The following is a 25,458-nucleotide window of genomic DNA, read 5'->3' as shown; positions in this document are numbered from 1 at the left end:
ACATTGTGTGTGACACCAGTTATACGAAATAATCAAAGAACTGATAAAAATTCAATTTTTCTCCTCTCAACATAATAGTGAATGTTGAGAGGACTATTATTTCCAATAACAATAAACGCGCTTTTGATATTCAACGTACGTTTGTGATCGTCATTACGAATTTATGATATTAATATAATATTGATGTTCTATCCGGCTTTGCCATTATTCACTTACATTGCATTTGTTGAATATTGTCAATTACATAGACCGCATAATTATTGAATGATCAAATCCTTAATAGGCACTCGATATCTATTGACGGTTAACTGAGTCTTATTGATTGTACGTTAAAGTGCATTATTTCACATGAGAAGATAACGTCGAAAAGTTATTCCAGCGTATTGATAGAATATTTATATGCGAATACCGAAAGTGGCGGTGAAACTCGCTCGATTAAACTTACCGAAGTTTCCCCACTGAAATTACTCGTCAGTTAGTGCAAGACAGAGCACATAAGCGCGAACGTCTTTGCAGTTCAGCCATTTTTCCAAATGGTTTATTCAAATGAGAGGGATCGGAAAAGTCGTTTGGGAAAAACAAGTTTCGAAGAAAACATCTCGCGAGGAGTATATTCCAGGAAAATGACCCCCGGTGCATTAGCATCTTCGAAAGCGATCGCGTTACGACCTCGATTTAACGGAGTCGCCGTCCCGCATCGGCGCGGCGCGCGTTTTACTTACTCTTCGCTACGGGATACGATATTCATATAAATGTTCTCTCTCGGCGTTTCCTCGGCGGCCAGCATCGAGTCGCGATCAGCCTTTCGCCACTTCAAAATTTATCCGACCGGAAATTAAACCTGCCGCTTGGCCGACCCGCCCGTCTCCCTCGCTCTATCCCGGCTTCCGGGCTGCGGAAGCGTTACCTCTCCGCGTACTTCTCCGTGGCCCCGGCGGAGGATGGAAAACGATCTTCGAGATGTACCGTGGAGTGACCAGAAAGTAATATCGCTGCGGGTATTGGCTCGTGATCGAGTCAAAGTCGAGCTGGAATTTGCATCGCTGCTCTTTCGCCCGCGCGTTATCTCGCGGGCTCTGAAATCGTACATGAAGACGTTAGCACGCGAACGGCAAATACGATGAGGCGGGAATATAATTCACGGTTGTTCGAGTGCCGGATAACAAGCGGGAAGTAAATTTGCGTGCCTTTTTTCTTTTTTTTTTCTTTCGCCGCTCAGTTAATTCTGGAATAATATTTTCGTTGACCTGCCACTTTGCCCGGGTTTTACGTATCCGCGGCATCGTTTCTCGTTGAAGAAGACGAGTAAATAATTCGCCACTCCGCTTCGTCTCTCCGCTTTCTGTCTCTACGCAAAGCCCGGCGATACAGCGAGAAATATTTCTCGCCACGCTGGCGATTCTCGCGCGCGCAGTTTCCGGCCTTAAAAAAAAAAAAAAAAGACGAAACGCCGTGTTGCCCGAGACGCTTCTTCCACCGCTGCATCGGAGCCATCGTTTATCCACCGGCGAATAAAACCCGCCGCCGTCGCTTCCTGCGGCGTTGTCGCGGAAACGGAAGAACGCGTATTCGGAAAAGTCCATTACGTCCACTCGCGTCGCGCTGGAAAATCCCCCTGCGTCGTCTCTGGCGCGCGTTCGCGCTCGCTCGCCCCCGTCTATAGACGCGTAAATGGTGCTAGCGGGAGAAGAAGAGAGAAGCAGAGAGAGAGAGAGAGCGAGAGAGTTGGAGAGATCCCGGGGACGTTACCGGCACAGAGAGAACCTCCGCAGATTTATGTCCTATTCATTACTAGCGACACACCGACGCGACGACGAGCGCGCGCGCGCTCGCGGGACCCGCAAACTCGCTGGCGCTTTCAACCTCCCCCCCGTCGTCGCTTTTGCCCCCGCGCCCACGTTCGCTACCACCGCGGGCGCCGATATGTTTACCGTGTAGCGAACCGGTGTTTGCTCGACGCGCACAGCACCGTCCGTGGCGGAATGTACCGGAGGTACCCACCACCCGCCGCGTACGTGGCGATATATTAATGACAGGCGGACGGACGCGCGCGGACGTCGAACCGTTCGGCGGTGTGGGTACGCGTCCGACCGAAGCGAAACATCCCCCTTTCCGCCCGTTCAATTCCGCGCGAGGTGTCGACTTAACCCTGGAAAAAAGAAAACCGCGTCAGTGAAGTCTCTGATTAGTCCGCAGAACAGATCAGTCGTCGTTCGAAGACGTTCGACTCCCGAATCGTGAAACATTTCGGTGTGTTAATTCGGAATGTCAATTCTGCGTATAGAATTTATTTACGAGGGAGGAGGAAGACTGCAAACAACTATCGCGGGCAATTGAATGAAATTTACAAATATGCCGATAGCGGTCCCTCTTCTCGATGCTGCCAATGTTAATTTGCTAATCCGCAGGCAATTTCCCTCGGCAAACTCCATAACTAAATGGCGAGCATTCGATTATATCGCGTCGGTGTGCTTGAGAGAGAGAGAGAGAGAGAGAGAGAGAGAGAGACAATTTGCATGACCGGAATAGAAACAAATGGGGCAGCGGCGGCGAGTCGCGACTCCGTCAAAGCCGCGTATATTTAAGTCAGGATATTTACGCTGGCAGGGACGAAAGATGTTCCCGTTCGAATATTTAAGCGCAAACGCTCCGCACGCTCCATTCGATCGAGTTTCGCTCGTCCTACTATCGGTCGAATGCTGCAAACTCGCCTTAATACAGGACCGGTAAACGCGCGCAAACGCCCGCCCGCTCGTGTGTATACGAGCATTCGGGGTTACGCTGCGGTATCGTCGCGTTTGATGGCATGGCCATTCTCGCTGAATTACGATGGAAGTGTGCACCGAGCAACCCCCCCCCCCTCCCCCCGCCCCTTTCCTCTCACGTTCGTGGTATTCCAGTCCGGTGATTTCCTCGTCGCGCCAAACTATGCGCGAGCAGGAGTGCGCAGGGTAGAACGTCGCATTAACGGCCTTATCTGTCGTACTTGTGTGGGAAAAAAAAGCGCCCGTATCTTGAAATACGTTTAACGCGGCTGAATCGCGCGAAATTTGCGGAATTCGCGCCTCAGCGAGCGAGAAGCTCGTGTCCACTTTACAATAGCCAGTCGCTATTTGCGATCGCGGCTTCGTCGGTTTTTTTTTTTTTCTTCTAATTTCACTCCGCTTCGTCACTCTTAATAACCCGATTTTCGCTCGCGGGCGAGAGCGTTAATTCGAAAATCAGATACAATCTCCGTGGAATTACATTTAAATCTTTAGTGTCATCATATCCAGTTTGAAATTGCATGTTGGAAAAGCCCTTCGGCCACGACTCGCGAGAGATAATGACTCGCATTTACTGTCTCCTTTAATTTTTTCATAGCGCACGCGGTAAAAGATGAGATCTCGCAAGAGATGTCGCTTACATACACGACATAAAAAAAAAAAAAAAACACAAAAAAAGAGAAAGAGGAAAAAAAGGATCTGACATGGTGCAGCTATGCAGCTTATTCTGTTTTCATCGTACGAACTCCGACCCCGTGTAGCTTATTCCGCCGCGCGTTTGCGTAATCCGCAGGCTCGCTCTTATTTATAATAACTCGTTGCGACGCATTTTGACGTATCCTTTACCATATTTCGGCTCCAATCTACCGCGCAAATTACTCCCCGCAATTTTCCTTCGTCCCCGCCCGACTTGATACATCGGATGACAATTAACTAGTTGATAAACAGTGAGAAAAGTCGATTAAGCCGCGCGGCTAAGCGTGATAAAAACCGATTTGATGATCCCGTCAGAGCGCAACTCTTGCGGAAACTGCGGGCGTCGATGATCTGTTTGTGAAAGATAGATGCCTATGGTAGCTTTACCAGTCATGTCGGGAAACTTTTATCGCGCGTCAAAAGTTCTCCCATTTCGTCGGCGAACGTGGCGCGAGGCGGACGTGTGTTATCGAAGTATCGGATCACCCGATAGGGAAAAATCGATAATGTCGCACCTCCATCCCGGCGTCCTTAGCGCACCATATTAGCGGCAATCTCTTCTAGCCCGGGAAAAGAGGTGTTTGGTTACACCGGGTTTATTGAGATTCGCAAAGTCGCTCCCTCGTAAACCGTATATCATTAGCGTTAAAGTAAATTAGCTTCCACTCCCGATACCGTGAGCGAGCAAACAGTGCCGCAATGTAGCTGCATATTTTACAAATATCAGACGGACGCATTGTTCGCAGATAACCGGCGTATCGCAGACAGCGACCGCCGCGGAGCTTCGAGCGGGGCAAATAGTCAACAGACGATGAAAAACAAAATATTTAAATATTTACACGCGACAAACATTCGTCGCGTTCTTCGGCTTTATAGTTTCCTGCGATACATTTTGCAATCGCGATTATTATTATCCCGTTTGTCGCGATAAATAATCGATTTCCCCGGGGGATTCGCTCCGAATAAATGCGTTCGCATTAATTTCGAGAAGCTCGTATTAATCGCGATCAATTTTGGCGCAATAAATCTTTCCGCCGTACCGAACTTCACTCTAATCTCCAAATGTAAGTTCATATCTCAAGCAGCTGCTGTTGCCTGACATTTGGACTGATGGTCGAGCCATAGGGGATGAAATCTTTAGCGGTGACGCTGATGTATCGTCGCTCGTCCCGCAAACGTCGAGGAAGATCTGTCGACTACGTCGAGAGAGACAGAGCTGCGTTCGTGGTGGATGCGGAAATGTAACGAGCGCGCGCAGGGACATTTTGATGGCGGAGAAAGCCGCGGGATCCCTGCTTGCGCTTTTTCGGCCGCGGATACACGTAAAGCGAATGGGCTTGGAGGGGCTGAAGGGGCGAAGGGGCAGGGCGATACGCGTTTACATGCAAAAATCCGTATCGCGCCGCGAGATCGATAATGCGACAGAGGAATTTTTGCGTCGCGCTACACCGTCACATTTACGGTGCACGAGCATTCGCTTTACAAAGAGCAGTTCAACGAGATACTATTGTGCTAACCAGAAACCACGTTAATCGATTGTTACAACGTTAACGCGTTGAGTGCCATAGCGAGCACTCATGTCCGTTGTGATATTCGACACTTCTGCATGCCGCACGATGTTTGCTTTTGCATGCAACATTCCGGCGCGATTTATGCCCGTAATTGTAATAAAATTATTATGAAAAATATATGCAGCTGGCACGGATTTATATTCGCACGGACGATTTAGTTTCAAGTTAAATTAGAACATCGAGCGAGACGGATCAGGCGACATTGCCATTTTTTTTTTTCCGACATCCAGCAATTTAGATGACAAATTATATTATATTCATTTTTTTAATAATAATCCGATACGACAATTGATGGAATTGTTTTATGACACTTCAACTTTACGATTACGGTGATAATCATCAACGCGCCAGTATCACGCTGCTATTATGATTACTCCGATAAATGCGTCCGTGTGACATTTGTCAAACATGTGTTACAATCGCTGTTCGATTACGCGAACGAACAATTCCCATTCAGTCGTTGAAGTACAAAGGGCCAACATTTTGTCGTGCGTAATGCGAGAGAGCTACACCTGCGCGTTGCCGCGCCATTGGCTCTCAAACGTTGCACAATGAAATATTTTTGATCGCGCGTCTCCCCCACGGCTGTTCAAACTGCGAGTCACGGTTCTTCGGCCACGTTTCGACCCTCCCCCTCTCCCTTCCCTTCCTCCACCGGGCGTTCCGCCACCCCGTTTATCGTTGCGCGGCGCCCGCGGGTCCCCTAAGGGCAATCATAAGTCGTTTATGTTGCGTTACGCCGCGCAACGTGACCGTCGGGGAGCTAATCGTCCACGCACGTTTGCGCGATCCGCTCGCGTGTGGTTAAGACGAGAGGTAGATCGCTTATCTTTGCGCACACGGTGCTAATCCCGCTGAAACGGTGATTTAGCGACGCTGCATATGCGCAGCGGCGCGGATGTGCGACAGTAATAAATGGCCGTTTACCGAGCGAGATAGTAAATACAACCGGCAGTCCGCACCTCCATTATCAACCCCGGCCGCAATAAGGCATCTTGATCGCGCGAATATGGAATATTGACTCGATCAATTTTCACCGCATTGCGTTACACGACGCGCGACAGATTGGCAGCGCGCATCGCCGAATGGAATTCGGACGCCGTTGTTTTCACTTGAGGAGTGTTTTTCTGCCTCCTCGCTTCGGCAACACGCCACACCTATGATGTGATTTAATTTACTGTGATAAATTCATCACGTTGCCGGGCTTGTGTCGTTAAAAACAAGACGCGGCGCAGAATACATCTGCCGCTCTAACAACATATGGTGTAATAATTGTGCCCCGCTTCAGCGACTTGTTACATTATGCTCGCCGCACATATCACTATGTCGGTTGTTACACCGAGTTTATTATGGTAATTATTCTGAATAATGCATGTCTAGTGGATGTTTTTGACTTGTTAATTACGACTGGTCTCTCACAGCGCACGGCTCGAGCACCCTTAAAAACGCGCGTCTTTAAGAAAACCACCGATGAGTTTGGGTCTCTCGTAAATCGGGGCGAAACCCCGAGAAAATACTTGCGCGTAATTATTTTCGCTATAAACACTCGCCGGGCGGATAAAATTTGAACACTGCTCATGCACGCGCGTAGTGCAAAGTTCGCGCTCGTCTACACGTCGCGTTCAGCATTCCATCGCTTTCAAACCCATCTAAAAAAAAGCGCAGGCTATCGGAAAGGAGTTTTTCAGATGAGCGAGCATCGGAAATTGTTTCCGTAGCATAAATTCTTAGTGCGAAATTCCCCAGGGAATTAGGGTTTTCCGATCCGCGATAAAGATGCTGGCGTCGTTGGAATATAAACTACGGGGTGAACTCTGGCTCGGTGAACTCGGCGAGCAGAGGAGAATATAGGGACCGGAGCGAACCCGATGATCGGATAAAGGATATTTCTAGGCGAATCCCTCGGCCATAGCGAATGACAATTCCATCCTATCTAACCGATATGCTAGTATAGCATTGAATTTGCTCGAAACCTTTCTCGCGCGGCGAACAAACGACGAGCGACGGGACGCGGGCTATTTTTCAAGAGGGATCACTGTTGTCACGCAACGGCAATTTGTAAAAGCGGAAACGTGACGCGAAGCGCTTTGAATATTTTAACGTTGTCTTGTGCAAAAACACGGGCGCGTGATTAAATTAGTGGCTAAATTTTGATATAATGAAAAGTATCGTCGGAAGTGTGCCCGATCGGGTAAACTATGCGAATTACCTTTCTCTTTTCCTCTTACACGCGCGCATACGTGTGCGTATAATCGAATCGAGTGCGGAACATTCACGGCGGAGTATTTGGTTTGACGAGAGGACCTTTCAACCTGAGACAAAAGCGGCCTCGAAATCAACTCGCGTTTCATCGATCGCGCCGATAGAGGTACATTGCCGCGGAAACCGCGGCTGCGAACGTACTAATTCGAAAGATCGCTTTCGAATTAGCTCAACGATGCGCTAATGCACCAGAACAGCCAGCATGATACATACAGAAAGCATTATCGATGAATCCAAATGGCCGTGGCGTTGACGGAATTGTTAATGATATGCTCCGGTAACTGATTTCGCTTTAGTTCGCAGATATCTTTATTTATTAAAATCCTGTTTCTCACAACGACGGAATTAATTTCATTTACTAAGGCCGAAATTATCGTGACAATTTTCTCTTATTGATTTGCGATTTAACTTTATCGACAGCGATTGCTTGCGGACCTTCGGATTCACTCAAAAATTCGGAGTTGTCGCGATAGTTTTCTGTTATCGGTGATTTTCAAATTCGGCATTTCGCGGCAGCAATGGTTCGCGGTTTCCGCTGATTTATTCCGAAAGTCGTCAGTGCTGCGATCGGAACTGTTACATGAAAAAGCGACCTGCTTCACGACGCGCGAGTCAGGACAATGCCAGTCCGCGAAAAGAATCACGGGTCTTAATGGGTTAAGCGCGGGATAAGTATGGATTACGTAATTATTCACTGGTGACCGGTCGTTCCACCGGTGGAAAGCGATGGCCTACGGCGCGCTGGCCCGGTCCGGTCAATAAATCTAAACGTGTCGAAGGGATTACTGGGGACGCCCGCGAGTTTCCATGGCCGCGCGACTCCGGTGCATTAGCCATAATTACGATGACGGGACGCGGATGCTGCCGGACGCGACGACGCATCACGTAGATCAAACGTTGTCGCAATAATGATGGAACGCCTTGAAACTGAACGGCAGTGGGTGGGCGGCGCGTCGGCTTTTGACCTCGCTTTCGCCGTTATTAGTTTCCTGTACGTACGTACGTGCGTGTGTGCGGGCACCCGACCGTCCTAGGGACACTGCCCTCTCTCTCTCTCTCTCTTTCCCTCTCTCTCTCTCTCTCTCTCTTCCCCCTTCTCTCTTTCTCCCTCCGGTCATGATCTGATGTATCAGCTCCCGCATCGCGCCATCGGTCGCACGTGACACACAGCTCTCGTGTGTGGGCGCGCTGTGTTACGCGAACGGATCGTAGATATCTTGTGGCACAAACGTTCTCCAATGGTCAAATACACGCGGCGTCGAGGGCGCGTACATGCGAGGGCACTAGAAATCGTTCTGCTGACGCGCCCGTCACAAATACATCGCTCGCGACGTCCGCAAAAACAACGTGCAAACCAACGTGCTCACGCGTGATTTCAGTCTCAAAGAAATATCGATCTCCACCCGAATGCCATTTCAATCAACAATTTTTCCACGTTGGAACTTCTTTATACCTTTAATCGAAGTATTAGGAATATGCAAAAGTTCGCTCACAAATTATTCACAAAACAGGATTTTCCTTTATCGTGGGATTCGTTCTTTTTGCTCTTAAAAGGTGACAAAAAGTGATAGTTAATTTTTTTTTTACTAAAAATATTGTATCATTTTTAAGATATTAAAGAAAATTATCTTAAAATCGAAGGAAACTTCTGCACATTCTAATAGAAACTATCTGTTTACGGCGTTATGAGATTTATAATTTTTTCATTATTTATTGCATAAATCATATTTCAAAAATATTTAAGATAAGTTGCAGCGTCTCTTTATTTAGCAAATTTTAATCCTTTAATGAAGTGTTTTGAATTATAGATTACGACTGTATATTTAAATTTCCTTCTTCGCTTTTCACTCCGTTTATTATATTAATTATGTGTCTCGGTAATTGAGCAGATTATTAATGATTAATAAGGCGCTACTAAATTCAGCATTTAGTTATATTATACATTGTGGCAGAGCGACGCAGTGGGTTGCAAAATGGGAAATCTTCTCTCCTTTAAGTGTTAAGACGGGCTCGAGACCGCAAGGGAAGCCGCAGTGTACATATCATTTAGATAAACGGTAGAAGCGGCATTTGGGATTTGAACCCGAAGGCAAGCCCGTGTTTCAGTCTATTTTAGACCAGCGTAGCTCCCAGTACAACGATTTCATCTTTCGCGTATGAGTGACGAGGACATCTGCTTGCGGGACAGTGAGAAAGATTTTAATCCTTTGACGAATCAGCAGATCTTAAGGTGCCAATTCCATCCAGGAGCTTTCGACCCTCCACTACGTGTATTGCCAATTTAGAATTGGCAAGCCATCGAGTAAAACGGATACGGTCGACTCTTTTGGTATTTTTTTCTCAGATACAGATACGTCATCTCTTATCCTTTGGAATTAATTATTTGGAATTAGTTCAGACGTATAGTTTCTCTACGGATGCTAAGTTTCTTCGATAACTCTCTCTCTCTCTCTCTCTCTCTCTTTCTCGATATTAATCGAGAGACATTTCTATACTTCACGACGCTATCTAGCAAAACAATAGAAAATAATTCTTCGCCGAAATTAATATAGCTTTAGGTATAATGTCAGATTATTCAAGCGGGCGAGGAGGGGGCGCAGAAGGGCGGGAGCGAGAGAAGGGACTCGCGGGATCATACAAATAGCGAAATAAATTAGAAATGCGAACGGAATTGCGGAGACCGAAGAGACGGAATCGCGTGATTGTCTCTGAATACCGACACTTCCTGTAATACATTTCGTTCGCGAGCGGACAGAAATTCTCTCCTCTCTCGTTCCGCCGGGCTACATTGTTTTTTTTTTTTTTTTTTTTTTTTGCTCCTTCTTCGTTCCACTCTGACGTTACGTTTCTCTTTCGCTCTTTTCATGAAGCGTACAACGAAATCCTAAGCCGCTTAGAGGCTTAGCAGACCCGACGAAAATTCCGTCCGCTAGCCGCGACTGAAACGAAATTCTCCGGCTTGATTCTCCGGTTTGCTATCCCGTCTTTTTTTTTTTTTTTTCTTCCTCTCCCATCGCAGCCACTCACGACAAACTATTCAGCAGTCAAAAATGACTCGGACGGAGCTACGAACGCCGCGGAGGAGACAGGAAGAATGACGGGGAACGGATAGGTGGACGGGAAGGAGAAAAAGAACGTTAAAGGAGTGATAATGTAAGATCAGACGTGACGCAAGTACAGCGTGATAAAGGGTGATAGAGAATGACAAGAATGAAGCCGGGCGAGAGTCGGAGGTAAAAGGTGATAGCGGTAAAGTACAAACAGGGAAGCCTGTAAAATCGGAGGGGGGGGGGAGAAAAAAAAAGGAACGAGCGGGAAAACGAGGGAAGACAGCGGAAAAAGGGAGAAACAAGGCGCGCGAGATGCTGCTGGTGCGCGACGGGACAAGACAACGCGGTGGGGCGGGGTGGGATGGGGAGGGGGACGGGGGGGGGGGGGGGGGAGAAAAAATATGCAAGCGCGATGCGCGTACCTGCGCCGCGCAGTGAGAGAGATACCGGGCGTATGTGTAAAAAACATTCGATCCGAATGATATGAACAGGGAAAGCGGTAACGCGCGATGAATCGCAATTACTTTTATCCGCCGCTCGGGGCGTGCGACAAAACCTCATTTGAAAACCGGCCGTATAGAGCAGGGCAATTAACGACAATTAGTAGCGCAACCGGTATTTTACTCGCGCCGGTGGTGGCGCGCTCGTGTACAAAATCTATTATCCAGGTGTACCGCCGCGCGATACCGCGACCGCGCGCTCTTGCATACGCGCTCTGCTCTACCTTCCTCTCTCTCTCTCTCTCTCTCTCTCTCTTTCTCTTTTGCTCTCTCTCTTTCTCTCTTTCTCTTTTGCTCTCTCTCTTTCTCTCTCTCTCTCTCTCGCCCTTTATCATCGATAATTGTCGTTATCGCTCTTGAGTGTTTATCCGACGGTGCTGCCGCCCGTGTATTTCGATACCCAGAGCATATTTGTTTAATTATTTGTAATTAGCGAATTACGAATCGCGCGCACACTCTAAGCGCAGTCTGTCGCTGCGCATGTCACGACTAGAAATAGATCGATATCATGCCGGATGAGTTCGAGCTTTTTATGTGCTTGAAGTTGATTCCCTCTGTAATTTGTCTTCCCTTCGAGTTTGTCTTCGATTTCGAGAACCGTCCGGATCTCCGCCGGATCTCATCGTGTGTTGCGGAAGTTATTCGTTAATCAAACAAAATATTGAATAATTTTGGAACAATATAAAATATTTGATGCGGAGTCCTTTGCAGAAATTTATGAGTGCCGGTTGAAATTAATTTAGTCAGATTAACTCGCGAGCTGAATAAATTTTATCTGTTAAAGGAACAGGAATTTTCTGCCTCTAGATTTGCAGTCTGCAAATCACACTTTTTTAGTCGCGGCGTTATATCCTAACGGAATAGATTTTATGAGGATAATGTAACGCATTCGCAATTAAAGGAAGCGAGATGTAATCTCGGGTCGATATAATCCTCGAGCGATGTAATCCTCGCATTACTAACTGATATATCCAGGCTCCCTAAGGATTAAGGAAGAGTTGTCAAATCGCGTTAATTTTAGTTCGTGCAATTAATGTAATTTACTCATTATCTTATCTCGCGCGTCTTATCACGTGGCCCGAAATAGGTTTCATACAAGACCAACGTATAAAGCCAAAAGCGAAAGAAATACCGATCAGTCGTCGCAAGTCACTCCGACTTCTGGCAAGCCGCAGCTCTGCGACACAGCCATCTCATTTCGCCACAGGCGACGACCCTTTGTTCCTTTTTCCCGTGTCAAAGCAGCGTCCGACGACGTCCAGAATTTTTCGCGACGCCGAAAGGAGCACTGTATCATCGAAGGATTTTCGTTCAACACCGCGCGTAGAAATACACCCCGCGCTATTCGATGGAAAAATACCGCTGGAAAATATGCGCCCGGATCATCCGCGAGCAATGTATTTCCTCTTGCCTATTTTCCGCGCCACTTCGCTGACGCAAAAAGCGCTGAATCAATATTTTCCCGTTGAAACACTTATAAAACGTAACACTACCGTAATTAGATAAACTGCGGGTCAATGCATCAAGATGATTGATCGTAAATCCACTGCGGGTGTGCGAAAAATAAGACGGGAATGACACCGCGCCGAGAAAGGTACGACTGTTTTATTACCGGAGCACTGTTCGAATATATTCCGGATCGGGTAACGAGGTCGACGACGATAATAACGTCGTCCGATGGGTCACAATGCCGGAATGAATATTTTTCGGAGACACGCCGCGACGGCGGGATCAATTCTGCCTGAAAAAAAAATTCATTCTCCGGAGAACGCACTATATTTATCGGCGAGTAGGACGAATCAATAACGTAGGTACGATGCGCGTCGCGTACGAATTTTTATTCCAATGACCTCATCTCTATTTATTATGGACAAGCAAGAGGGGACATATCGCATTCGCTTTATATTTGTATTCTTTTTAAGAGACGTGTCAGCATACGTCTATATTCATTTCTAATTTTTCAGATATGTTTCGGACATCGCGGAGTCAATTTGTTAAAAATGCCAAATCGAAATTGTTAATTTTTCACGTCAATTAGAGTGTGCTAAAAGGAGTTTAAAGACACCGTTTAAAAGAAACTTGATAAATTTTGTAAAATATAACGAGATAATATATAAAAAGTATTTATTAGACGTAAGAATTGTGATAAAAATAAAAAATCCCAGATTATTCTCACAATGTAGGTTGATATTAATAATACATGTGCAAATTAATCACAAAAAGTTTGTCGTCAATGCTGTCAAGGAGCCGCCGTCGCCACTTTTGCTCGCAGCGGAAAAGAGGGATGTTAGGGTTTCCGAAACGCGAAAGCAAACGTCATTTGCCGCGCTGTGCGCGTACGCGGAAGCGGAAGTGATGAAAGCGCGGGGAGGCGCGGGGCAACGGCATTAAATTGCAAAATAGTTTCGCGGTAAATAACGAGCGGAAAGTTCACTTCGAGGAGATGTATTCGCGTTGGTCGTCGCGGTATAAGTAAACGTTTTTCTTCGCGGTATATCATTACGCGCGCGCGCATGAATCGCTCGGAGCTTGATCTGGTTTCCGTGCTCGCTCCGAGCTAACAAATTTCAGGCCTGCCTGCCCCAACGATATTTTTTTTCTGGTTTTCTCATTATATTTCGCACTAACACGTGTTTATATTTTATCAGTTTTGTTAAATTAATTTGATCGCAGCGTGAGATAGATACATATGGCATAGTTGAAATAATTGGAGTGCACTGTTGATTCTGGAATTTGTACCTCATACGAAATTCTTCATGAGCTGCTTTAAAAGTTGATGAAATATTTCATTGTAATATAAATAACAACGATATTGTATTGATTTCTCGTATTTTTGTTACTGTATATTACAGAATTGTTTGACAATTCAAACGACAAGGAGGATAGAAATTTCGCGCGATATTTAATCTTCGAAGGAAAAATGGATTAGATAAAATTTTAAGATTCCTTAAGTGCGTCCAATAACTTGGGAGACGTCGCAATTTCGAAGAAATCATCCAATATATCGCCGTCTCATCCTCCTGAGATTTTCTCTTATCCGAAACCTACAGCCGCCATGAACTAGCGAATCGAATTTAATTACCGATGTGCAGATATTTACTTCGTAAACTACGTAGGAGCGGGAGAACCAAATGGAAGGACGAGCGGCGAGCTCGTTAAAAATTTAATTTTATACGACGACAGCCGTCTCCCCCAGCTTCTCCGGGCTTTCAGCTGTCTGTCACAAAGGTCATCCAAGATGGCGGATATACGTCTGACAACACGACTATCCGCGGGATTCGTTTTCTAATTAAATCTTCTTTAGAACTTCATAATCTGTTTCAATATCCGGGCAGTATGTCGCGCTCATTATCGAATGCAATCTTGTGTATTATATACTTTCGTGAAAAGCAATCCGTTGCTATTTATCGGCATAAAATATAATCTATTAATATTAATACGTGAAAATAAAGCGGGACTTGAATATTAAAATTTCTTAATTGCTTCCCTAATGCGAAGAGATGATCTTAAGATTGCGGTCTTTTAACTAAAAAATTCTTCACGTTGCTCTCCAAAATTCAGCGCAATTTTAGATTTGACTTCCGACAATGAAATTGTCGCGAAATATTTTCGGACGTATCGATCGGCTGCAAATGGAATTACAGATCACGGAACTTCATAGATTTGGTCATTCCCCAAAGCGAGTTAGTGCTCGCCTCGTCGAAATCCATATCACAGATAATAGTGACCGAGCTACTTCCTGAGATTCGACCAAAACAAGTTTGCGGACGGATATGCGCTTATACCGGACCGCAAGGGGTTAAAGCGATTTCCGTTAGTCATAGAAACGCCAGACTCGGACAAACCATCCGCTCAGCTTCAAGCACTCGCAAACCGCCACGGTTCGGTCGCCTTTTAAAAGTTTTAACCATTGCCGGGACCGCGATTCTCTTACCCCGGCATTTCCAATAACTTTATAATGCTTCGCAAAGAAGGAGGATCGTCGCGGTGAATATAATTGTGCCGAGAAGTTCGGACAGTTCGCAGTTATTTCTCGCGACGTCGAGGAACGAATTTTATATCGAGGAGATAAAGTACGATCCGCGTGGCACATAGGCGTCACGCCTTATCGAAAACTTAGCGCGAGTGGAAGCGTGAAATTTTAATTTTGTTAGTAAATTTTCCTGGAAAATTGATAAAAACATCAGTGCGAGTGAAAATAAAACGTCACGCCTACGCGCGGCAAATAGAATCGTCTATATAAGAATTAAGTTTTAACGAACCGAACGGAAATTCAGTGTAACAATCGCCTTGAATGATGCGGCAAACGAGTTTCTTTGAGAATATAATGATTCAGGATCCACAAGGCGGCCGTTAAATTAAATTGTCTCTCTCTCTCTCTCTCTCTCTCTCTCTCTCTCTCTCTCTCTCTCTCTCTCTCTCTCTCTCTCTCTCTCTTTCTCCATCGCTACAATAAATGTCTATAAGCAATTTGCTGTTTTTACTTAATGAGCGTTCACGAGAGAGTGAGGCAATGGCCGAACAAGTTGTTGGCACCATGGCGGATTTCCATTTCTCGAGTATCACGAGTATTCGCGATTACATTTGCATTTAAGGTGCTTCAATTAGCGCACGAAGCCGAGACAGAGCTTCGCGTAATGACGAAAAAGAAAGCTCGCGCGCTGGATGCGCGCCGACTGTTTCTCCTCCTTCCGCTTTCCCCGTTTTTCCTTTTAAACCGCGATCGCGCAATTATCTCGGCACCGGTTACCGACGCGCTCACCGGCAATCGCGAAACGTCGATGAGCCCCGTCGTACTTTGCCAACTTCCCTTTGCTCATACCTTCACGCTTGTTAAACCCGGCTAAGTGAGTAGCGTAAAGAAATACGAGCGGCATCGTCGCGCAAAGTACTTAGGCAGTTGTGCGCGCGGCGACGTTTGCGATTTTGTGCGCCATCTTGCGATCTTCTTAATGAAGGGTTACTGTCGCCGTTAATTTTTTTATTCCCGCTTCAACGATTCGGGTGTAAACAAGATCGCCGATTGCGTCGTTCCAAAGGGCATCTAGCGATAAAATGTTTACCGGAGAGATTTACGATTAATAAGCGAGTTAATAAGCTGATTGAGTTGAGTTCTTTAATCATCTCGCGGCGTATAAGTGTATATATATATACAGGGTGATTCAAAATAACCTGATGTCCTTGCAATGCCATATTCTTGAGCGAATTCTGAGACAATTTTTCCTTTTACAAAATTTTGTCCGAAGCTTAGTTTTCGAGTTATATGTGAAAATAATTTGCTATTTACGAGTCCGATACAACGGACAGGCAGGGACGGTGCAATGCGTCATGAGACGACAGTAAACACTTGACAGTCTCATTATACATTGCGCGTCCCTGCCTGCCCGTTGTATCGAACTCGTAAGTTGCTACCTATTTTCAATTATAACTCGAAAACTAAGCTTCGGACAAAATTTTGTAAAAGGAAAAATCGTCTCAGAATTTGCTCAAGAATATGGCATTGCAAGGACATCAGGTTATTTTGAATCACCCTGTATATATAACAATCTGTATTTCTTCCGTTATCTGCGCTAAATTAGCAAGCGATTATTAATAATTCTGCGTCGTTCTTTCAGCTAATGATTTTCAAGTTCTCGGCTAATCGCTACAAGCAGGCTATTGTCCGAAAACTTAAAATCAGGTATTACATCTTGTAAAGCTCGCCGGGTAATGAAGTATCTCGAACTCTCCCCCCCAGAATCAACAAAGTTTCATTAAAAGCGACCTAGCTCGGCGAGTCCTCGTAAATGAGTATCCCGCTGCACGTGTACGTATCCCAAATCGATTTCCATCGAGTTACCGAGTCTATCTCCCGTCGAATTCAATTCTTCGTAGCCCCGGATGTACTCCGTACGAAAACGTAGCCGAGGCAGCTCGTATTTACGTCTTCCTGCCACTTTTCTCACACTCGAGCGGCAATGTAAGTCTACATTCGTCCAGATGCACGGCAACGTATTGCAATAGCGTCTATACGCGCGCCTTCAACCGCGTCCGTACGTATATCGCTGAGCTCGATATACATGCATAGTAAGTTTCATGTTTTTTAATTCGCAAATCCTACGACTAGAACTTTCCGCTCGGTCTTTTCGAGCGATCCAACTCCGGATTTGAATTTTAATATTTGAATATTTTTCAGTCTCATAAACATTGTAATTTTTCGATTACATTACTCTTCTGAAATTATTACCGAATTTTCGCACCTTTTTCTTCATCATTACGAGCAACTGTCGTATGAAAATTTTAAGAGCGCGTTACGTTCTGGAGTAAGCTCAAGCATTTTTTTTTTCTTGTGTTTCGACCCTCTTCAATCGAGCTATCGATGCATTGGACGCTGTGAAGGCCATTGGAGAAAATCCTGCGTGACTAGGCGAGAGGATTTAACGACCCTCGTTTATATCGCAGCAGCCCGTAAGCGCGAGGGCGGGCTGCGATCCAATTTTTTTGCTTTTCCCTGTTTCGCGCTACGACCTTCGTAATACGAGCCGCCATTTCTTTCGTCTCACCCCTTACCACCTCGCACCGCTCTCTCTCTCAGCGAAGGCAATTACGTATGCAAAGAGGCCAAAAAGTAACGACCGGCTAGACTTAGCCGCGGGATCTATCCGTCGAAGCAGCGTCAAATGGCTCTTTAAGTTTATTATCTTTGCTTTAAAGCGAGAATGAAAAGTTGACGGCGAGAAATCGATGTCTCAAATTCGCGAGAAATTCGCGATGTCATTAATTTAAGAAACTCGAGCCGGAGTGTCGATCTAGTTATACGACAGTTATGATATATTTTATGTCAGTGTGACGATGAAAAATTTATCAAGATTATTGACTGATATAAGACGCGTATTTTACGGTCGAATAAAATGCGCGATATTTAGAATACGCATTAGTTTCAACATGTCCGGATGAAGCGCAGTCATTTTTTCATTTCACTACTCGTACGTTCGCGAGGTAATAACAATACCTTGGGCAATTTCAGCCGGGGAAAGAACGCACATAGAGAAGACTGTATCAATTTCATTTTACCGTGAGCGTAAAGTGAGAGCTTTGTTACCCTCCATTTAGAGGTGTTTTATGCGCGCAGCTTAAAACTCGCCGTAAAGCGCCTGTAAAACCCTCTTTTTCGTGATAAGGAACGATGAGACACGATAATCCAGTCGGCTAAGACGGTTGTTCCCGATTAACCGCGGACAATCAAAAAATAATAATCGCCCCTACGATCGAAATTAGGTACCTGCGAGGCGTACCTCGCGAAGCCTCTCTTCCCCCATTTTATTCTTCCCCCCCCCCCCCTCGTCGCGAGGAATTCATAAAATTCTTACGAGGACATTCGCAGAATTTATACAGATGAGTTATTAATTATTATCGTTTTTACGAGAGTGTTCGCGCGACGAATAACCGACGGCGCACGACCGGCCATAAAGCGTTTTACGAGTCGCGATTATGCGCGAACGTATGCCTCTTCTTGTCTCCTTGAGAACAGCGCGTGGAGATATACGCGCGAAATTATACCGAAAAATAATACCGTCGAGATCTGGTTTCGCAAAATCGTGCAATGTTAACGATGGCTGGATAATGTTACATATTAGTTATCTCATCTCTCGCTACACGCATAACTCTCTCTCTCTCTTCTTCTTTTTTATTGCAAGCCCCGTAAGTTTATGGGATGTGCATCGGATGGGTGTCATTCCGTTCTCGAGCCACATCCGATATTTTCGGCGCTGAGTCTTCGCTGAGTATACGTAAACAGCTTCCAGCAATTTACGACCAGGCACTCCCGAGTCATATATTTCGAATAAAATCGATGTGACAGACTTGATGTTGATTAAGCCAGCTTTTGTTGCGATGCGCGCGAGGACGACGAAACAACCGGGATTAAATGAGGAGGTATAAGTAAGATCCAGGTACAATAATAAGCGAGACGAGATCCAAGCGAATTGAACGCGGCATTGTTACTTCGCATTTTTCATACTTCCTTATTTATGCGGAAATTTCCTTTCAGCGTCTTGAAAAAAAGTATCCCTCCGGTTGTGCGCGAAGCGCAATACGTCTTTATTTACTTCGAACTTCGCCGTCCGCGTCAAAAGTGGCGGTGGGTAGAATTAGACTGGATTAAAGATGCCTCTCAAGGGCGTGCTCTTTCGAGAAACCGGTGAGAGAGAGCCTTCGGTTATTTTCGTCAGCTCAAACGCCACGGTTTTTCCAATTAATCTCAGTCCGGTCGTGAAAACGCTCCGCGTTGTTTTATCCACGAGACAAATAGACCGACGTTTTGACCCAAGGGCCTCTGATCGGAGCACGAAATAATTGAAATTTAAGACGCGAAACGAGCGTACGAACGGTGACTCTTCCTCGTCGTTGCCTCGACTCGATTCGATCCAATTAAGCGCGGCCCCGAGGGCCCCCCCTCCCCCTCCTCCCGCCTCTACAGCGCTGTCGGGAACTTCGATTCCCTTTTCGTCCTGTCTCTCTCTCCCCCTTGCCTTCCATTCTTCCCGCTTTCCTTCACCGGCACTTCTGTCTTCCTCGAGACCTTTACCGCGTTAAGGAGGCGACATTCGAGCGTGAGCAAAAACCGGCCGGCGAAACACGCCCTCATCTCTTCCACGCGATACTCGTTACCTTAATTACATTCGGAACGTAAACCGCGTAATCGAAGAGGACGGCCGTGCTCGCTCGTGACGGAGAATATTTTTCCAAGCGCAAAACGAAGTTCCGTGAAGTAGCGCGTGACAAATTCGGTCATACATCCCGCATCCTCCGTAAGATTCATGTCGATATTTCAGCCACGTACGGCGAAAATACTTTCACGTACTTGTTTCGCAAAGTGGTTCCGGTTGGAAAGATGCTTACCGAGACACGGAGAACATTGTCAACAGCGAATCACTCCGCGGCGTATAAATAATTGTTTTGATTTAAATTTCTATTTATGACGGAGTATATCAATATTTTTATACCCAACACACTTGTCTCGATCTCTTCTGCGATTTTCCGTAAAGAGAGACGCGGTCGCCGAACCGATGTATGTTTACGGTTCTCGGTAATAATACGACCAATAAGGAGAAGCCACCCCCCCGATGTTCCCCAAGATTCTCTTCCGCCTTATTCTTGTTTCAGTCTTGAGGTCGACATTTAGTCTTCGAAGGAACAAACGGGCAAACGCGAACTACAAGTAACGTCACCTCCATTAATCTTCCTCCCGCTCGGATTAGATCCAACCTAAGGGATTCTCACGATCTTGTCTCAACCGAAATTACGATCGCGACCTCTCCGTGACTGCGCATCACGAAAGCTGATTGAATTTTGAAAGGGAACAGGGAAACAATTGAAAATAGAGAAATGCATAAAATGTCAAAGAAATAAAATACTCTACATTGGCTAAAGATAAAAGCTGTTGTTGCATTAAACTTATCTTCAAATAGCGCTAGTCGCGCGATTAATACGTATAATTACGTAAATACGATTATAATATATATTCTCTGCGTATAATTTTTCATATGATAACGGCACAAACGGAACTCGGCTTCTGTCTAACTTCGTTGCGCGACTATTTCTATTCAACGCTGCCGAATATTGAATCAAAATCTAGCTCTTTAAACATGATAACGTTACAATATCGAAAATTGTCTAATGTTTCTCGACGCAAACCGTGACGTTGCGTTTCGCATACAATTTCCGCCAATTGCGGAGCGCCCTTAACGCGCATATTTCCAACCACGAGCCTGACGATGGGCAGCGAACAATGGCACGACAAAGGGTAATAGATAGCAATGAGGTATTGTCTCGTGTTGCTTTCAACGAGTCCAATTAAAGCACGTCCTTCCGTCAGCTTAAAGTCGGGGCGCGATGGAGTGTTTTTCCAACAGCAATGACGCGGAATGGAAAACGTGGAAAATAGTGTACTCTAGTGTTCCGATAAAGTCTCGTTACGCGCGTTCACTATAAATTATCACTTTTCCGGATTGTTTTCCGCCCAATCACGATTGTGCATCGTAGAGTAATTAAAGTATAACAAATTGACAGTATAATAAAACGCATATCGATATTTTCCTCTCGACCTTTTCTCCTCGCTCGAACAATACAGCCGCCGATATACGCGGTCTGAAGCACGACGTGTGTATAGTCTCGTAATGAGCCGACAATGAGTGACGGCGTTTCATTCTCGCTCGTATCGGCTCGATTACTGAAACTTGAAATACTATCTCGGAAAACAATGCTTTTTTTTTTTTACGTTTGTGAAGAAATAATTCTCACTTAATGGCAGAGAATCCAACAAGATTTTTATGATTGCGCGCGCGTTTCGGAATTTAAGGGAAATTTCGGGCGAAAATAAATTTCAATATGTAACACCGGTCACGCATATTTTCCACGCGAATTATTCATGCAAAAGTCACACAAGACAGGCGCGAAAGCCGGATTAACGGTGATATTTTTTAGGTAAAATGAAAGCTTGGTCGGTCGTGACGTCGATCGATACCGAACGAAGACGCCGAAGTAAGCGAAAAACAAAATTCAATTAGAAATGCAGGCCGCGGGGCGAAGCCGGCGCTGCGCATCCAGCAAGTCGGATGTAATGCGATTACCAACAGACTGAAATTGTATTCCGAAGAATCGAATTTGCGGTCAAACAAAATGGTCAAGTACGCAATGCTCATCGGGCGATCGATGCGAAACGATTCTGCTCGCGAAGCGAAATGAACAGCCTTGTAAACTTCCTGCGGGGAAAGGTCTTATTTCCGCCCCAATAGAGTAGCAACGGTAACTATATCAAATGATGAACTTGTATAAGAAGTAAGAAGGATGAGTCGCAGAGGAAAAAGGGAGGAGAGAGAAGTGAAGGAGAATGTTAAAGAAGCTTTCGGTCAATATTTGTTGGCGGTATCCTGTTATTGACGAGATTATTGAATGTCTTACAACAAATATCTAAGAATTGTCAATAAAGAAAAATGAGAGATATGATGGAAAATCGAATTGACGTTATATAATATTGCGATGTAATATTGATAAGTCAAATAGATGTATCTTGATCGATCTCTCTCTCTCTCTTTCTCTTTCTCTGCGCTGAAATGCAACAGATTTTAGAATCTTTACATTCAAAGTATCGAGCACTTATTCTCATGTCAATTTTCCATCATGTTTTATTAATCCTGAGAGAAAATTTCAAGTGAGCAGAACGTCGCCGCGAGTAAATTTCCGTTCTCCTTTCTTGAGGAAATTGAAACAATAAGAATGAGAGTGAAATGAACATTCTGGAGTCCTATGGACCGCGGTGTATACTTTCCGAGTTAATAATGGAAGCTCTCGAAAAATATTTTACCGGCGCGCGGGTTCGAGTTGACGGACGAAGCCGTGACAGACAGGGATTTCCGGTGCGATTACCGGCTTTGCCGCGCGAAGAAGAAAACGAACGAGGAAACGCCGTGCGATCTCAAGGCGATACAAATGGCGAGCCTTTACGTCGTGTAAAAGAGCGAGTCGCACCCGCCTGTCGCGCGTTCTTACGCTCGGCTGATTTCCGCCGTCCTCGCCGCGCTCGCTTTTCGTCGCGCGGAATGGAAAGAAGAGATCGCGAGTTACGCACGAGAAGAAAAAAAGAAGGGAGAAGAGAGGAGCGCCGATGTCAAGCGGAAAGGGAAGGGTCAAGTACGTCAGACACGCGACACTCGACACCGTCCGGCGCCGTCTTTGTCCCGCTTCGCTCCGGCGTACGTCTTCCCGCTCCCGACGTCTCTCCGGCCTTTGTATCGCTTTACAATAGGAGCGACGTAGCCGGTAAAGATTTTTTGACCCGGCACCCTCGCGTCTGAAACGAAGTGCCATTCATTTTCGAGCTGCGCAACACGCTCGCCCGCGGCGCGGGCGAGAAGAGCGTGATTGGCGCGCGACAGGGAGGAAGTAATCGCGGAAAAAACTCGAGTAAATGTTGCCGCATGAGTGACAGGTGGCTGCAATGGAAGTGGCTCGTTAGGAAGCGAATATTCCGACTCGCGGTACGTTTTTTGAAATTTACATTCACTTGCGCATTTGCATGATCAAGATTCCGCGAACTACGCAGAAAATATTTTCGAAACTTCTCGAGGGTAACCGCATTGAACTTGCCAGACTTTTCCCTCGCAAACGGCGACAAAATCTTGCCAGACGATGCGCGGTTTCAGGATCAACTGCGCGCCTGCGAGCGCAGTCGTCGCGATCGAAAGTTATTAAAAAATATGCGCGCGTCGAAATGCATGAAAAGGGAGACTGAAAGAAACTGACGCTTTTGTAAAATACATTTACACGTACATTTATTACGCTAATTACTGCGGATAAATTAAGCGCATAATGTAATACTTCATCCGCGAAATAACCAGGAAACAATGCGCTCTTGACGTTCGGATAAGTTTTATTATACGTAGCGATAAATGCGCGCGTTCAGAATGAAAAGCGTTAATTTATACGAGAGTTGTCCGTGTGAGATTATGCAATGGGTTAACGCAATTTTCAGCGGAAGAGGAAAGACCGGCCGTAAATGGCCGCGGACTTGGTACGGAAAATCACAGCGGCAGCGTAAAAATGCAACGCTGGGCGATTTTACGCTTCGCACGGAGATGCTGCATCCTTCCGCACTGCGCGTCTACATACCGCGTGTCCCACTATTACCGGATAATCCATCTTTACAATCGTCCTGATGGTGAGTACATTTTTCTCTAATGGCGGCGCATTTTACGCCGCGCCCGGCGAAGCGTGAGGGAAAAACCCCCAATATTACTTTTATCATCGACTCGAAACTCGAAAGATTGACTTTTTTTCTACAAACTCGTGCCAACTACGTTCCGCACTTTTATTTAATAACTTTTAATGCTCTTATAACTTTTCCGCGCGACGTACGAAGACTCGGTTTATAACTCGTAATCTTAACCCGGCGGGAATCGCCACGGCTCTTCAGGACCTATTTTCTTCCCCCGATGCTTTTGTCGGTCGCTTCGCTTTGCGCCGCCGCGATAATAAATGTATATAAAAACTCCGTTATTTCACGTTATTTCACTCGTGTTTCCCGTCAAATATTATTTTTATTATTTAACAACTCTGATTTCGTACCAAACGCGTATAAAAATAACAAGCCACTCGCGGATGAAAATTCAGGGAAAAAAACCGACCGGGGAAGATCCGTGAAAATCGTAAATTCTCATGGGATACGCACCGCACATATCCCGCCAAATTAATACGCTACATTTGTTAACTTGTTCGCCGCTCGTGCGGAGCGGCCGCGATCAATTAACGGCGAACGGCGTTGCAAACAAACGTCAATTAAAACAGCTCTCTCGCATCTCGCAAATTTCAAAATCAAGCAGTTTTCAGCTCGATGTAAAGTCGAGTTTCAAAGCGGGACACCCCGTATACGCGGGAAGTCCGCAACATATCTGCGATTTCGAACGTCTCCCAGCATCTCCCAGCACACTCACTTCTAGCGCGTATCAACACACACACACACACACACACACACACACACGCTCGCTCGCGTACGTGGAGAGCGTCTTCTAACCCGAGCCAACAGCTCCTGAAAACGAACTGCTTTTCACCGCTGTGGAAACATTTTTAACCTGGCCCGCGCTCGCTCGTTTCTCTCTCTAAATCGCTCGGTGCCGCCGCGATACGTTAGCGGGTCCCTTGAGCGCGCCTTGCGCCACCAGACTCGTTTCTTTCAACCACCATTGGGGATCCGAGTCGTCGGTCGCGGTCGCCGATATTCCTCACGGATAATCGTCTTACGATCTTCCCTCGTCCGTCTATTTCTCGCGCGCTCTCGCCTCGACTCCCCCCCCCCCCCCGTCTCGCTCCCTTCCGTTGTTTATCTCCGGTTTAAGGAGGATAGGAATAAGTGAGCTTCTCTCACTCGCGGCTGGGAAAAAAGGGCGAGTCGTGAAATGCGCTGTTGTCGGCGAGGTAATTCGCGCAGGATGCAACGCGCACATAAATTTCCACTCTAATTATTCGCCCCGTCCTGTTGCGGACGGAAAAATCGCAGCGTTCTTGTTTCCGATGAGTTGCGGAATGCGTGAAAATCGCGCGATTGCTCTCGTCCTTCTTCTTGCGCTTCCCGAAACTCGCGGAGAGAGAGAGAAAGAAAGAATATCGCAATGTCGTTGTTCAACGACGAGATCGGAAATTTGAGCAACATTCGGAAACGTTCGATAATAAACGATTTGAGAATTTTGAACTTTCGCAATTGCTGTTGCGTGCCAGATATATAGTTGTCCCGGAATCTTTGCTCCTTCGTCTCCTTCGACCGGTTCTTCTCCGCTGCTTCTTCCCGAGCCTTCCGCTCTGTTCACCCTCTTTCGGTTTCTCCGCGAACCGCAAAGTCGTAAAATCGTGTTATTGCGCGTTGCGAAGCCAGAAAAGTTATGTATCATTGACATGTTTTACGGCGAGGAAGAAGGGCTGGGAAAACGTGGAGGAAAACATCGGTCGTTGGACGCTGGCAATAAAGTGCGCTCGGCGGCTTGTATTTGTATTCTCCACGAGCATGCCTCCACTTCCGGTGCGCCGTAGAATCGTCTCAGACGGCTGGTCAAGCTCTCCGATCTACGTTTAAATAGGCGATTTC

At 46.0% G+C, this 25,458-nt stretch overlaps 1 protein-coding gene and 1 long non-coding RNA gene across 6 annotated transcripts in view; one reads left to right on the top strand and one right to left on the bottom strand.

Moving 5' to 3' along the window:
* LOC105679993 (uncharacterized) overlaps positions 1-23,606 on the top strand; it is a 77,529-nt gene extending 53,923 nt beyond the window's left edge. Inside the window, exon 5 of the long non-coding RNA XR_001101927.2 lies at positions 23,356-23,606. This is a non-coding gene — a long non-coding RNA (uncharacterized lncRNA). The remainder of the gene's footprint in view (positions 1-23,355) is intronic.
* Dscam3 (Down syndrome cell adhesion molecule 3) overlaps positions 1-25,458 on the bottom strand; it is an 89,844-nt gene that overhangs the window by 51,806 nt on the left and 12,580 nt on the right. The gene's annotated exons all lie outside the window — the stretch shown is intronic.

This window comes from Linepithema humile, chromosome 2 (assembly GCF_040581485.1).
Source record: "Linepithema humile isolate Giens D197 chromosome 2, Lhum_UNIL_v1.0, whole genome shotgun sequence".
NCBI lineage: Eukaryota > Metazoa > Arthropoda > Insecta > Hymenoptera > Formicidae > Linepithema > Linepithema humile.
Note: the sequence above shows the minus strand (reverse complement) of the source record. Positions and strands in the feature narration are given on the sequence as shown.